The sequence below is a fragment of the Dermacentor variabilis genome, chromosome 7 (genome assembly GCF_050947875.1).
Source record: "Dermacentor variabilis isolate Ectoservices chromosome 7, ASM5094787v1, whole genome shotgun sequence".
Classification (NCBI taxonomy): Eukaryota; Metazoa; Arthropoda; class Arachnida; order Ixodida; family Ixodidae; genus Dermacentor; species Dermacentor variabilis.
In genome coordinates, this window is record NC_134574.1 from 87160938 (window position 1) to 87175102 (window position 14165).

Below are 14165 nucleotides of genomic sequence, written 5' to 3' on the forward strand. Positions count from 1 at the left end.
TGACGTGAAAGTGGGGGTGAATTGGTAAACATCAGTGGAACTGTGTCTGGACTTTGTGGCAAATGTTTTTGGAGTTGAAAGTGTGAGTGAACTGGCAAAGAATTTGCTCTGGGCTACATGTGTTAAACGTTTTTCTCATTCAGAGCGCTTTTTTTTACTTTAGGAGACTGGAGATGTGCGCAAAGTGTGACATGTCAGTGTGCTAATTAATGTATTTGCTGGTTTGCAAATTATTCGTTGCAACTTTGTTTTTGCCAGAGAGGTACAACTTTGCCTCTTGTAAAGGGCTTTTTAGATAAAACACTTACTATTTATTATGACCATTGCTTCCTTTGTTACACAAATGCAGCTTCTAGTGCATTCCAGTTTATTTCCATGTTTATGTAAGTTTCTAATATGAGGCTTGCATATTCATTTCTCACGTTCTGGAGTGGCAAGATGCAGCATTACTGTCTCGTCGTTCGCTGTACTACAGTAGTGTTCACTTGTTACACTGAATCCCCCGTTTAAGTATTCTATACTAATTTCACTTTATTGCTTTTTGTTGTATTGTTATTTTTTCTCTCCATTACTTTCTCTGATATATCCTAAAGGCAATATTTTAAATTTTGCATTGCTCCCATCTTTTTATTTCTGTCACAGGATTGTTTTATGATGGTATGCGGTGGTATTTCTTTTTGTGCTCTTTTCAAGCTTCTAGCTGATTGGTAACATTGCTTGGAGGCAGTTACCATCCTATTCATACTCTTGCATTTTTCAGTCTACTTCTTCCATTCGCTCCGATGTCACTTCTGCATAACACTAGTCCGTCTAATAGCACGTGCACTTTACTATGATGAATTAGACACTTTAGTACACTCCAGGTTTTTCTGTTCATTTTTGTATGTGTACTTGGAATTTTGTTTATGTGCTAGTGAATGTTCACTTTCGAATTCATTACGAATCCTTTCTGCGACTTTTGTCATTGTTTATGTACTTTTACTTCTATTTGCATTTCTCACACAGTTTGTTCGAACCTTGCATAAGCATTACATTTTAATAAAGTGTTTTTGCTTTGTCACAATGTTCTCATTTCATGCACTCTTGGCATGAAGGGCTTGGTCTGGCCACCTGCCAAGACGTGGCCATTTGTTCTTTGCAGGATGTCATTCCCATTGTGGTTGTAAGAATCGTAGTTTACTAAAGGCGGTATTAAGGATTTATTATTCCTAACAGGCTCATTTTCGTGCGACTTGGTAGAGGATGCGCCGGCCATGCGGGGAACAGTGCTTGGCACAGCGCCATGGCTCTTACAGTCAACACCGACGCTTCTACTCATCTGGGGCGCGATTGCAGATCGTTGTTCGAAAGGTCCGATCAGTTTCACCTCACGCGATTGGCCTAGGCCGTGCCAACGGGTGCGGCTGACGACGTCTGCGCGGCATAGGCCAGTCGCGTGAGGTGAAACTAAACGCGTGTTTTGCACAACGATGCCTGATCGCGCCCATCACCCGCGAAAATTAGTTCCAGATGATCGTAAACCTTTCAAGACCGCTTCTAGACCAGCTTTTTGATAACGTCCTAAAACGTTTAGAAATTGGTTACGAATAGCTTTGGCAAAGGGATTACTTGCGTCTTTCCCAATCCTATTTCTAGACCAGCTTTTCGAATACGTCTTGCAGACCTGTTCTAGATCGTCTCAAGAAAGTAATTAAGCCGGACATTAGCAGAGATATACGACGTTTTCCCGCCGAATTTCTCTCATTCGTGTCTTCTTTAACCCGTTTTTATCGTCTTGGATAAATGCTACGAAAACGTTACGTATCTCTTTTGTGCTACCTGGGTATCATCTCCCTGCGATCTCGCACTAGCAGCTGCAAGGGGGATCAACGGTGACGTCATGAAGTGCCGACATAGGAAGCCACTGGTCTCCTTTGAGGGGTATTTGTTACTGGTTTTTTTTAGTTGTATCTGACTGTAGATGTAGAAACAGCGTATAGGAGAAGCGGTGCGCATGACGTAAGTACATACGAGTTATGCCGTCTTCCACCACCCCAGCAAAAAAAATTGGCAGTGGCTTAGCTCGGCTATGCCAGGATATACGTAGCGAAAGTTAAGGTTAGGTGGTTTAGCCTTGGTTAATCTTGATTGCGAGTCCAGGTTAGTCTGGTTGTCTAGCTATGTTGCGGCGTTTAGCGAGTCGTTCGGTGCGCTGTTCGTCTGTTCCTTGGGCGATTCGTTTCCTCTACATCTCGTTCCGATGTCGATTCCAGGCCTCCTCCTGCTTATCAGAATTGTCGCCGTCCATATTACCGCCTCAACTGTGGTTGCGCCTCATGCGAGCTCTCCTTTTCGATCCTCCGACATGTTATCAGGCATGCGATGCAGCTGGCGAAGCGAGCGGAGGCGAGCGCAACGACGAGGAACGCGGTGAGACGTCATACCAAACGGCGACGGAGGAAAGGTGCGGCGCTGCTACTGCAGCGCTGAGCAGCGGCGGAACAGTTGTGGCTTGGTACTACTAGTGGCGCATGCGCAGTAGTGACTAGGGAGCGAGAGAGAGAGAGAAATATCCGCGGCGAGGCGCGCGTTGTGATGTCATGTATCTCCCTGGAGCACTGCCACGGCGAAATTGCAAGTTCGCGGCTAGTAAAGCATTCGCTTTAAATAGGAGCTCGGCAGAATAACGGGCCGACGCCCATGACAGTTAAAGAGTAGACGGCCCGATTTCGGCCATCTGGCTCGGGCCGAGCTTGTTTGTTGCCCGTGGCCAGCCCATTTGCCGATCGCTGGCAGGTGGTCGGCAGACGACACCGCGTCGGCGTCATGACCGCCGGTTAAGTGACCGCGTTCGGCCGACACACGGGCCGGCGACTTCCCGATGACGGCAACACGATGGCTTGTCCGCGGCAGGCGTTCTTTTGCCGACATTCATTTTTAGGTTTCTTTTCTTTCTTTTTTTGAGTCACGTTACCGAGTGCTCTTTCTTATGTCGATTTTTTAAAGGCCTTTTGTTACAGATACCAGCGTGTTCCGCTTCTTAAACAGGGTTACCTTAAGTGGTGGACATTACGTTCTGAATAAGTCTCAAGTGCAGAAGCATATAATTGAAAAAATCGCGCTAACTATATTTTTAATTGATCGTTCTAGGACACATGCTGTAATGACGGAATTAGAGGCAGTGAACGTGCAGGACCTATTCAATCAGAACCAATTTTTGTAACTATGGCGCCAATTTCGAGATATACGAAGTCAGAGTCAGCAAAATGAGTTAGTGTCCCGATTACTTCCCCCGAGCACTGCATATATTCGCAGTGCAACAAGAAAATAGCTATGACACCGAGACATTTTTTACCGTATACTTTGACATATATCTTTGAAACTGGTTGGTTCCAACTGAATAGGTCCTGCATGTTAGCGGACTCATTTCCACCATTGCAACATGTGCACTAATGTTATTAATTAAAAACATGGCACGATTTTGTCAATTAGCAGCTTATCCCATGTAACACAGAAGAGACACATAACGTTTTTATAGCGTTTATCCGAGACGATAAAAACGGTTTAAAGAAGACACGAGTAAGACAGCTTCGTTGTTGAAACGCCGTGTATGTCTGCTAATGTCCAGCTTAATTACTTTTTTCAGACGATCTAGAACAGCTTTTCAAAACGTATTCGAAAAGCTGGTCTTGAAATAGGATTTGTAAAGAGAAGTAATCCCTTTGCCAGGGCTCTTCATATATGATTTCTAAACGCTTTTAAGACGTTGTCAAAAAGCTGGTCTAGACGTAGTCTTGAAAGGTTTACGATAATCTGAAGCTGGTTTTCGCGGTTTCCAAATGATCGAAGCGTCGGCGTCTAGTGCTACTGAGCTCCTGGCGCAGTGCCAAGCACTGTAAAGTGGAAAGTTGGGCTAGTTGGTGAGTGATCATCATACCTTGCTGGTGAAGCAGCGCACTGACACGGACACAGTGAAGACACACAAGAGTGTCGTCTTTTCTTGTGTGTCTTCACTGTGTCCGTGTCAGTGCGCTTCCTCACCAGCAAGGTATGATGATGCCAAGCACTGTTGCCTATAGAGGCCGACGCATCCTCTACCAAGTCACCTGAAAAGGACCATGTCGACGAAAATGAATCCGCAGTGCCGCCTTTGGTATGCAGCAACGATGTTTACGACCAAAATGGGAATGACATCCGGCTAAGAAATTGGCGCGTCTTGGCAATCGGCCAGGCCGGGGCTTTTGTGCTAAGAGCGCAAGAAGCGAGCATATCACAAAGCAACAGTTTATTGCAAAAATAATACTTATGCAAAGTTTGAGGAAAATAAATGAGAAATGCAAAATAAATCGAATTAAAAGCACATCAAGAATGACTAATACTCTCAGAAACAATTCTTAATGAACTAGAAATTGATCAACAACGACTATAACATGCATAAATGAAATTCGTAAGTAAACGTACAATGACGAACAGCAAGAACGCGAAGTGTGCTAAAGTTTCTTATTTTGCACAGTAAAGAGCACATGCTATCAGATGAACAGGCTAGAGTTAATTAGAAATTTATATCAGAGCAACTGCAAGAAGCAGAATGAACATGCGATTCTGAATCGCATGGTAGCTGCCTACAAGCAATGTTACCAATAATCTAGAAGCTTGAAAAGAACACAAAAAGGAATAGCTACACATAACATCAAAAATTAGATCTGTGATAAAAACCAAACAATGGGAACACGTCAAAATTGAAAATATTGCCTGTACGGTACATCAAATATAATAAGGGTGAGATAATTGAAAAACACAAAACTAAAAAACAATCACGTGAAAGATGGTATAGAATACTCAAACAAGGAATTCTGTGTAACAAGTGAGCATCACTGTCCGATAATAAAGGAAATGAAGCAATGTATAATAAGGCAGTCAGCCTTGCCTAGATAGAAATTGTAAATAGTAAAGGATAGACGTAAAACTGAGCAAGTTAACTTTGAATAATAATAATAATAATAATAATAATAATAATAATAATAATAATAATAATAATAATAATAATAATAATAATAATAATAATGTTGTAACTGTGAATTTGTGTCATCACTTTGAATTTTCTAAATTTAGAATTGATTGAAGGGGAGATAGATTAACCATGGAAAAAAGCGAACTATTCATAAGGCAATCTTTTTGTGTCCCAGAGGAAATTATAAATCGCTCGGCAAACTTTCCTGTGGCTGTATCCTAATACCGTTGCTCCAAGTGAGAGTAAGTACCACATAAAGGCAGTCCCAGATTTCGAAGCGGAATTTCTGAACGTCGTTTGTCGGCGAGTAGAAAACCGTAGACACGTAGACTGGCAGAGTAAACACACAGCAACAGGACCACATCGTCCCCGCCTGCTGCAACACCATGATGATGATGATGATGATGATGATGATGATGATGATGAAGCCTCTATTAATAGCACAAACCCACTGTGGATGGATAGGATACGAACCGGGTGGTAATATGATTGAGTAACTTATTTGGCTGCAACACCACCACTACCACCACCACTTCGTCGTAGTCCCGAAGCTCCCAAAGAATGCTAATCGCATCATATACCCACAGCAGAAGACTAGCCGGAGGGCTAGGGGAAAAAAAGAAGCGGGGGAGGAGAGATATTAGCAGTAGTACTAAAGAAGCTGCCAGCAGCAAGCAACATCCTTCTCTTCCGGAAACAAACGAACAATCATTGTGGCGGCCATGCACCGCATGATCTTCAGCGCGTGCAATCGCGTGAGACGAAGAAGGAGAAGCGGCACTGTCAGGGGTGGATCCCTTTGGTCAGCTCAGCCACGGAAAAAAAGGCGGTCACCGACTTTCGAAGGTATGTGTTCTCTTTTCTCAGCGCTCACAGGCACAAACGCAACTGGTGCTTGTTTGGAACAATGCTACGGACCCCTTTTTTTTGCTCGGTTTGTCACGAATAGTTCTCGGGTGGTCAGGGCACTCGCAGCACGTAAAGAAGGCGGGAGTTATCCTGCGTTTGTGCCTTTCTGCTACAAAGGTGTGCGGATATTCGAAATTTTGAATACGAATAGAACAATCTTCGTTTTAGTCGAATATCGTTATGTTCGAGTACTATAAAGGACAGCAGTTGTTGCAGTCAACAGGGAGAAAGACAGATGCAAGTCGAGGCCCTTCCGAATGATTCTACTGCAGGAAAACCACAGTTGTCGCACATACAAATCATTTCCTGAACGACTACGATTATGTCACTGTCGATGCTTCTTTTTACACCCATAACTAAGTGGAATATGGTCGCGCACTGTTGTAGTAGCTTTGCGTGCTCTCCGGTTAAACGCTGTGCCATCAGATGGCTCCACCAAGGCGCCTGCTCACGTTTAGGTCCTTGGTATTAACCTTTTTACGGAATATCGGATGCGTCCGGCATGCCGTGAAAGGTAATAAGTATACGGCTGGCTAAAACTCCCGATTTCCCTATCTTGAGATACTGGTTGCGGGACGCGCCCGTTTGAACCCAGGGCGCACGGGGCCCACAGGACGAAGTGGAGACGTATACGGTATACCGATTTGATTAACATTCGGGCCTGTTACTTCTTTTCCCAGCAAACTAGCACCGTTTTCTGCGCGATCAAAATTCTCATGGTGGAGGTGTTCTTATTCTAGTAAGTAATAGTGTACCTTGCGTTCACGTGCCAAGCCCACGTACTTCTTGATATCGAGGCAGTTTTTTGTAGGACTCGGCTTGCAAACGGAAAAAGCATAGTGTTTGGCTCCTACTATCGTCCACCAAGCCTGCGAATGAGCAGTTGATCAAGCTTTCTAACTTTATGGAGCGTTTGAGAAATGACAGTGTCTTGGTCGTAGGTGACTTTAACCTACCGTAAATTGACTGGTCATGTACAATTTCCACGAATTCTGTTCATAGTTGTTTGTACTCCTCGTTTTTTTATCTAATGGACAGTCATGCATTTGAACAATATGTCCTCAGTGCGTCGCGTGACGATGGTACTGGCCATGTCTTGGACTTGCTGTTGTGTAATGCGTCTGGTATTCTATCAGACGTTCATGCACTACCTGGATTGAGCGGCCATAACATTTTTGTTGTTGACGTTAGTGTTAAAATAGCATCCATGGGGAAGAAACCGCCTAGAAAAGGGGTCTTGTATTGTAAGGCTGATTACCGTTCTATAAATCAGTCATTAGACTCGTACTTACCAACACATTAGCGGATGATTTGAGCGTTGAACGGTTGTGGGAAAGCTTTAAAGAAAGCTCTTCTATCTACGAGATAAATTCGTTCCGACGTGGATCCTCTCATCTAAACGTGATAAAGATAAACCGTGGTTTCATCACGCATAGCGCGTATTTCTGCGCAGGGTGCGGAGGGTATACTTAAAGTATAAAAAACACAGGTCTCTGGAAAACTTATACGAACTAAATGGGTTGAACTTTGATTTTCAGAATTCAACCAGATCGGCTAAGGAATCTTATTTTGCTCGTCTTGGGGAACGGTTAGTAGATGATCCCAGAGAATTTTGGAAGTATATTCGGCGTAATGGACAGAATTGTGGTACTCGATGATGACAAGCGCAAAGTTGAAGTATTTAGTACTTATTTTTCTTCCGTATTTAGTAATCGCCAATTTTGGGTTGTATGTGTGGATTTTTCGCTATGCAATGAAGAAATGCACCGAAGTTGAGTTTGCTTTGGAAGGTGTACGTAAGCTCTTAGCAAATGTTTCTTCCAGAAAGGCAAATGGGCCAGACGATATAGCAGCAGCAATGCCTAGTAGTTGTTGCAAATCGTTATGCCTGTATTTATGCAGTCTTTTCCAAAAGTGTTTAGATATGGGTGCCGTGCCTACCGACTGGAAATTGGCGAATGCTGTGCCTGTATACAAAAGTGGGCCTAGAAACTGCGTTAAGAACTACAGGCCAGTGTGCTTGACTAGTATTACATGTAAAATAATGGAACACGTTATATAAAGTTGTATTATATCGCATCTAGTTACACACAATCTATTAAATGCAAACCAACACGGATTCTGGCAGGACTTTTCTTGTAATACACAGCTTGTAGAATTCATTCATGATTTGGCCCTAGCATTAGACAAAAGGCAGACAAATGCATCTTTCTTGATTTTCGTAAAGCATTTGACATTGTGGCTCATGACCTACTTATTAGTAAATTACGCGCCTACAAATTGCACAAAAAGATGGCTGCATGGATATCTGAATATCTTTAACATAGACAACAGCCTGTGGTTCTCAATGGCGCATCTCCTCTGATCTTACTGCAGTGACCTCTGAAGTACCCCAAGGCGCTGTCTTGGGGCCTCTCTTATTTTTGTTGTACATAAATGTTATCACTAGTGGTATTACGTCATATTTCATGATGTTTGAGACGACTGTAGTGATTGATAGTGATTGTGACTTTTGTGCACTTCAGAGTGATTTAGATGAAGTTTCAGCTTGGTATGCGAAATGGGAAATGTTGCTTAACGTTTCAAAATGTTTTAACATCACCTTTACAAGGGAACATTCATACAAGGCATATGAGTACAAATTAAATAGCGTTACTCTACGCAGGGTTACGGAATGCAAATACTTAGGAGTTTTGTTTACCTTGGATTTAAGGTGTAACAGTCATTGTACATGAGGTAAGAAGGAAGGCGGCACGAAAATTGAGTTTCCTACGTCGAAATTTTGGCCACTTACGTAGTAAATTGAAAGAACGGCTGTATTTCACTCACGTACGTTCGGTACTTGAGTACGCGTGTATCTGCTAGCTGGTATCCTTATACGCGTCAGTTAGTCGATTTGCTTGAAAAAATTCAGAATAGGGCGCGGTTCGATTCGTTCTGGGGAATTACGACAAAAACCTCAGTATCACCGAAAGCAAGCGGAGACTTCACTGGCAGGATTGAAAGGACAGAAGAAATGGTCTCAGACTCAAAATTTGCCACAGCGTTTACCATTCTAAAACATGCATTGACAGGAACAAATATATTACACTACCGTCATATATCTCGCGTAGAAGGGACCGTGCCTTGAAACTTCACGAATTTCCTTTTAAGGGTGACACCTTGCGTTATGCTTTTTATAGTACCGCAAGGGAGTGGAATGCTCTCCCGTCAAATATTGTAGGTATACAATGTAATGAAAACTTTTACCGCGCTTTGTGTATTGACATGAGTGACAATTGATGTATATATGTATGTGCCCCTGATGTAATACCTTCCAAGGCGATGCAGGTACTGAATGAATGAATGAATGAATAAATAAATAAATAAATAAATAAATAAATAAATAAATAAATAAATAAATAAAGTACACTTCCCTGCTTTCACGGAGAGGCGGCTGTGTTTAGTGGCACTGCCGCACGCAAGCAGCTTTAATGCAAACTTCGCTTCCTGGACGCCTGCCTCCGCAAGTATATACCTTGATTTTTCATGCAGGTACTGTTCGACATCATGAAAGGCACAGCGAAGGGCCAGGAAAGCAGGATTTCGCGGAAGTCTAAGGCGTCCAAACGTGAGCACGTCACATGTGTCGTATGCCTTATTTTACCAGAGGTATTCGCGATAAGGCTTTAGGATTTAAGTAATTCGCTGAGTAAGTAAAGATGAACTAAAATATAAACAGAACTGCATGGGTCTTGTTCGGTATAAGTATTGACCATCTAAATTATTAAAAGAAGGTAAAGGAAAAAGAAACAGAATAATGCTGATGTGCAACAGCGAAGCTGGTATTTCGCTTTCAAGCCTCGCCGATACAGCCAAATCGCTTTCAGATGACCTGTTTAACCTTTTTATCGTCTTGCCAAGCGATGATTGCTGGGCATTGATGTGTGTGCATTCTCATCGATCGTTCCCCGATTTCACTGCGAAAACTAATGGCCGCAGTAAACTATAGTTCCAAAATTTTACCAGCTATAAGGTGCTTTCTTTGTTGCCTCAATGACTCTCTCATAAGTCAACTGATCGACAAACCCGCTGACTTAACTATCCGTGAATCGCTCACTAACGTCTTCTTCGACAGGTGCATCCAATGCAGCTTTCGCCAGCAAGGAGCAGCCGACTTCGGCGACGTCGAAGATAAGAAAGGCGAGTGCGGCGAAGGCCTCAAAGCGACCGTCGTCGGTTGCCGATCTTGCCACGGAAGCAAGTCGTGAGTGCGCCTGCCAGCATGTCTGCTTTCCGACACAGGGAGCTTTGACTTCACTCCGAAACGCGAACAAATACGTTTTATCCCAGGAATTCTTCTCTCCTGTATCTTTTTTTTTTCTTATCTCGGGATCCCTTTACTTTAATCCTCTTCCTCCGATTCTGCTAAGCGAAACGCTCCGCGCCTCTTGCAGATGTGAGCATACGATGTCGTCGCCGGTACGTCAACACGTTACGTCACGCCTTGAAATCGAAGCTGCATTTGGGCAGATGCTAGCTAGCGCCGCCGCGAAAAAAAAAAAAAAATGTCTGCCAAATCTGAAATCCGCCGCATCCCACATGAGTCGGATACATATGTTCACGCTTTCCGCCGCCGTTCGGAGCATGTGAAACACACTGTGTATAGATACAGTATGCGTGTGCAAAGTGGAGCGCCATAAGGTAGTACGGAAAGGCAACTCGGTGTACTCTCGGAGTGAATAATTTATTATTATTTAGATAGAGCTTCTGCACTCGCACTGTCATGGTGTGGGCCAAGCTTTCTGTTGAGACTCCGTGCGCAGACACCTGGGAAGGCAACTGCTTTTTGGAGGTGCGCCAATAAATATTACAAAACTTCTTTTTCTTTTTTGTTTTTATGCCTCGTATACCACATTCACTCTACGTTTTCTCTGAGACACAGTGCTCATTTGTTCTTGGTATAGCAACCGCTTGAATTTACTTCCTTGAACGCTTTATTTGCGTTATGTTGTTTCGCACTCAACACAATATATGGCATAGCTTCTATGATATTTTGTGTTCACGTTATCGGTTTAGCAACATATACGATGTTGTTTGCTGAACTTTCTCCCTTGATCGTGTACCCTCCATAGTAAGGTTCGTTACAGCGCAACACAAGACAAGGACAAAAGAAGGTATAAAACGACGACATGGCGCTGAATCTCAACTGATGTTTTGTTGAAGATATGTCTAACATATATGTAGGTGCTAGTTGATAACCATGACATGCACGCGCTGTAACGAACCTTACTATGAATCCCAACCAACTGGCCCAACTTGCCGCCTTGATCTTGTGCCCTTATCGGGGCACACGAGCATGGCATAAATCAGTTTACTGGTTGCCGAAGGAGAGTTCTACGCTACGCGAGCCTCAGAAAAATCGGAATGGCGCAGGTAGGCGCAAGTCGACAAAGGTCTTGCAAACTATAGTGCATGGAGGAGGACACGCTTGAAAGAGGCAGTGCTTAGCCTTGTTTTCTTTCTTTATAGACAAACCCTTCACGACTTTACTGACGGCGGCTGCTGCTGCTGTCTTACCGATTAGCTGGTGCGCAGGACAATACTCGTATAATGAATCGGCTTGTATGTAGAACCATTCGTTCTACCTCTACAGATGTGCCGGCTTCCAGCTCCGTTCTCCACAGAATTGGGCATCAAAATAGTAATAAGAGAAACGGTACCTCAGTATGCTCAGTGCGACAAGTACATACGTTAAAGCGCATAATTCTTTTATTAAAGCCAAACTCCCTATTCGTTCTTTCCCGGCATTTGGTGCGAATGCTCGGTTGGCTTCTCGCGCAAAATAGTAAACCGATTCTGGAGATAACGCAGTATCATAGAGTTTCCTATGATGAAACTCTATGCTTCTCGGGAGACCGCTTCATTTCGTCTCCACTCAGTGTTGCTAGATTACTATACCGTTCAACGGCGACATTGACAATTCAAATAAAAATTTCTACTTCACCGAATGCGCTCAAATTTTGCCAGCTTACTGCGGGACGTGTACGCTTTAACATGCAATGCAAAAATCTTGCTAGAATTTTGGTGTCATGGCCCGCTTTAAACGAGACCTGAAGTAGGCACACACGCAGTTAGTAATCTCGCGTACATTACATTTATTTGAGCCAAAATTGTACATGCCTCTGCTGTTTGAGTTCCCGACCAAACCTACCAAATCAATGACATCGAATCAAAATCGTGCTGTCCGTTTCATCTTTTCAGGTTATTCGCGCTACTCCAGGGTAACCTCTTCAAAACAACGTGCCGATTTGGAACTCTTATCAAACCACTGTCGAATAGCTCGCCTTTCGAGCTTCCGTAAATTATGCAGTCGTGTATATCTCTGAGCAATGACTTCTTCAGACCATCCTCAGCTGGTTTCCCTCGCCGCGATCATTCACGTAAATATATTCATGAGTGACCGAAGAGGATATGCAATTCTCCTGAGATTGAGCGCGACTAGCACGGTACGCGTACACGGTTACAGATAGCATTTCTGACCCACATTGCTGCACCGTAAGTGTCTGGTGCAAAGTTCACGCGAAATCTCCCCAACGTGTGCGCGTCTCTGAAAGTGAACCATCCAGAACACCGCCTCAGATTGTTCCACAACTTGGGCCTCTCGCCGTTGGCTGAATGCAGGCCGTTTCGCCAAGGATCGTTCAAAGGTGTCCGTGAAGAAGCCGCGCGTGGAAGGCAAGTCCGGGCCGTCGACTGAAATGACGAAGAAAAGTCGCGGCGAGAAAAAGAGCGACACATTCACTGCCAAGGTGGGCACAGCTGCAGCTACAAAACTTTATAGCATACCTCTCCGACGCGTATTTAACACTTCCTGTACTATAGGTGACGTGCTAAAATTTCACTGCAAGCACCGTCCACAAAATCGCCCTGCATCCATATGCTATATATATGAGTGCGCTCAAAAACCGCTCCTGTGAGACGCCACACTCTTTATAAAGATAAATTTAGTAAATGGCTAGTAAATGTACGCGTTTACTAGATTACTATGTATTTTACTACCTTCTTAGTACTGTACTAGCCAGCGGCTGGTAAACCACTAAGTACTGCCTTCACTAGCCAGATAGGCTTCTTAGTATCTTCTACTAGCAAGTAATAAGCCACTACTACCTCGTCTGGCCGTGGCCTATTACGCTGTGATTGTGACGGTCTTATGCAAAATTTAGACAAACTGTAGTGTTTTTCATTGTGTTGGACTAATAGTTATGTGCGACGTCGTAGCACACGTACATACGTACAGTAGGCTTTAGAAATGTGCGCACAAATATTTATTTGACCGAATACATAGTGTTGTAAATCGCACCTCTGGCACGAGTTGTTGGGAACTCGGTGCTGACGCCCGTTGTTGAACCTGGGTCGCAAGCCCCAAGGGTAGCGTTGGCCTGGCGGCCTGGGGTACAACTGGAAGCATCCGAAGGTCCCGGCAAAGCATGAGTCGACTGGTAACAACAAAACAACTTGTTTATTCTAACATCGCAAAGAGTTGGCGGTCAGGTTGACCGAAGTAGAGAGACGGGAGTGCACGTTACTCAACAGAAGAAATCGGAGCCCTCTTTGGTGTCCGGGGGCAGCTGCTTTTATACTCTCGCAGTTGAGGGCAAGAAGGAACCCCTCTATAGACGAGCACGTGACGGTGCCGCTCGGGAACAATGGGATAAGGTGGCGCAGCCGTCGTGCCGGCGCCGTTCGGGCACAATGGGGAGGAGAAGGTGGCTCATACTGTCGTGTCGGCGCCTGTCAGACCCCCTCACTTCACAGTTGTTGGGAGCTCCTCTCCCCGGCTGCCGCGCTTCGACAAGCGTGGGCACCAATATGCACATACACTCACACACGCACATGAAGACACGTGGCATTGGAACATGCCTGGACGCGCTTGGCAGGGAGGCGTAGCGGCGGCGCCGAACGGGCCAAAATGTCTGCCGCTTTGAACGAAGCCCCGGCGTCCGTTGCATCCGCGCCGGCTATACCGCGCGTCGTAGGCGAAACGTAACAGACCGCCCCGCCGGGGGAAGGAGATCCCGATGGTCAGGGGACTGCATTCGCTGTCCGGAGGGATGTCGCTCGATGATGCTCATAACCGAAGTCGGGCGTCCCTCGACGTTTCTTGAGCGCAGCGCACAGAGAAGGCCTCGTTCTCTCGTTCAGGTTCGCACAGGACACTGCAAAGTGACTTCGGGAGAGTTCACATTTTTGTTCTCGTTCCCGGCAAGCGTTAGAACTACGCTGA

The 14165-nt window shown here is 44.6% G+C and overlaps 1 long non-coding RNA gene across 1 annotated transcript; it reads left to right on the forward strand.

Annotated features, from left to right (window-relative positions):
* The first annotated feature begins 5601 nt into the window (after positions 1-5601).
* LOC142586914 (uncharacterized) lies at positions 5602-10175 on the forward strand. The gene is made up of 3 exons (XR_012829290.1): positions 5602-5836; positions 9434-9509; positions 10017-10175. It is a non-coding gene; the product is annotated as an uncharacterized LOC142586914 (long non-coding RNA).
* Positions 10176-14165: the final 3990 nt, after the last annotated feature.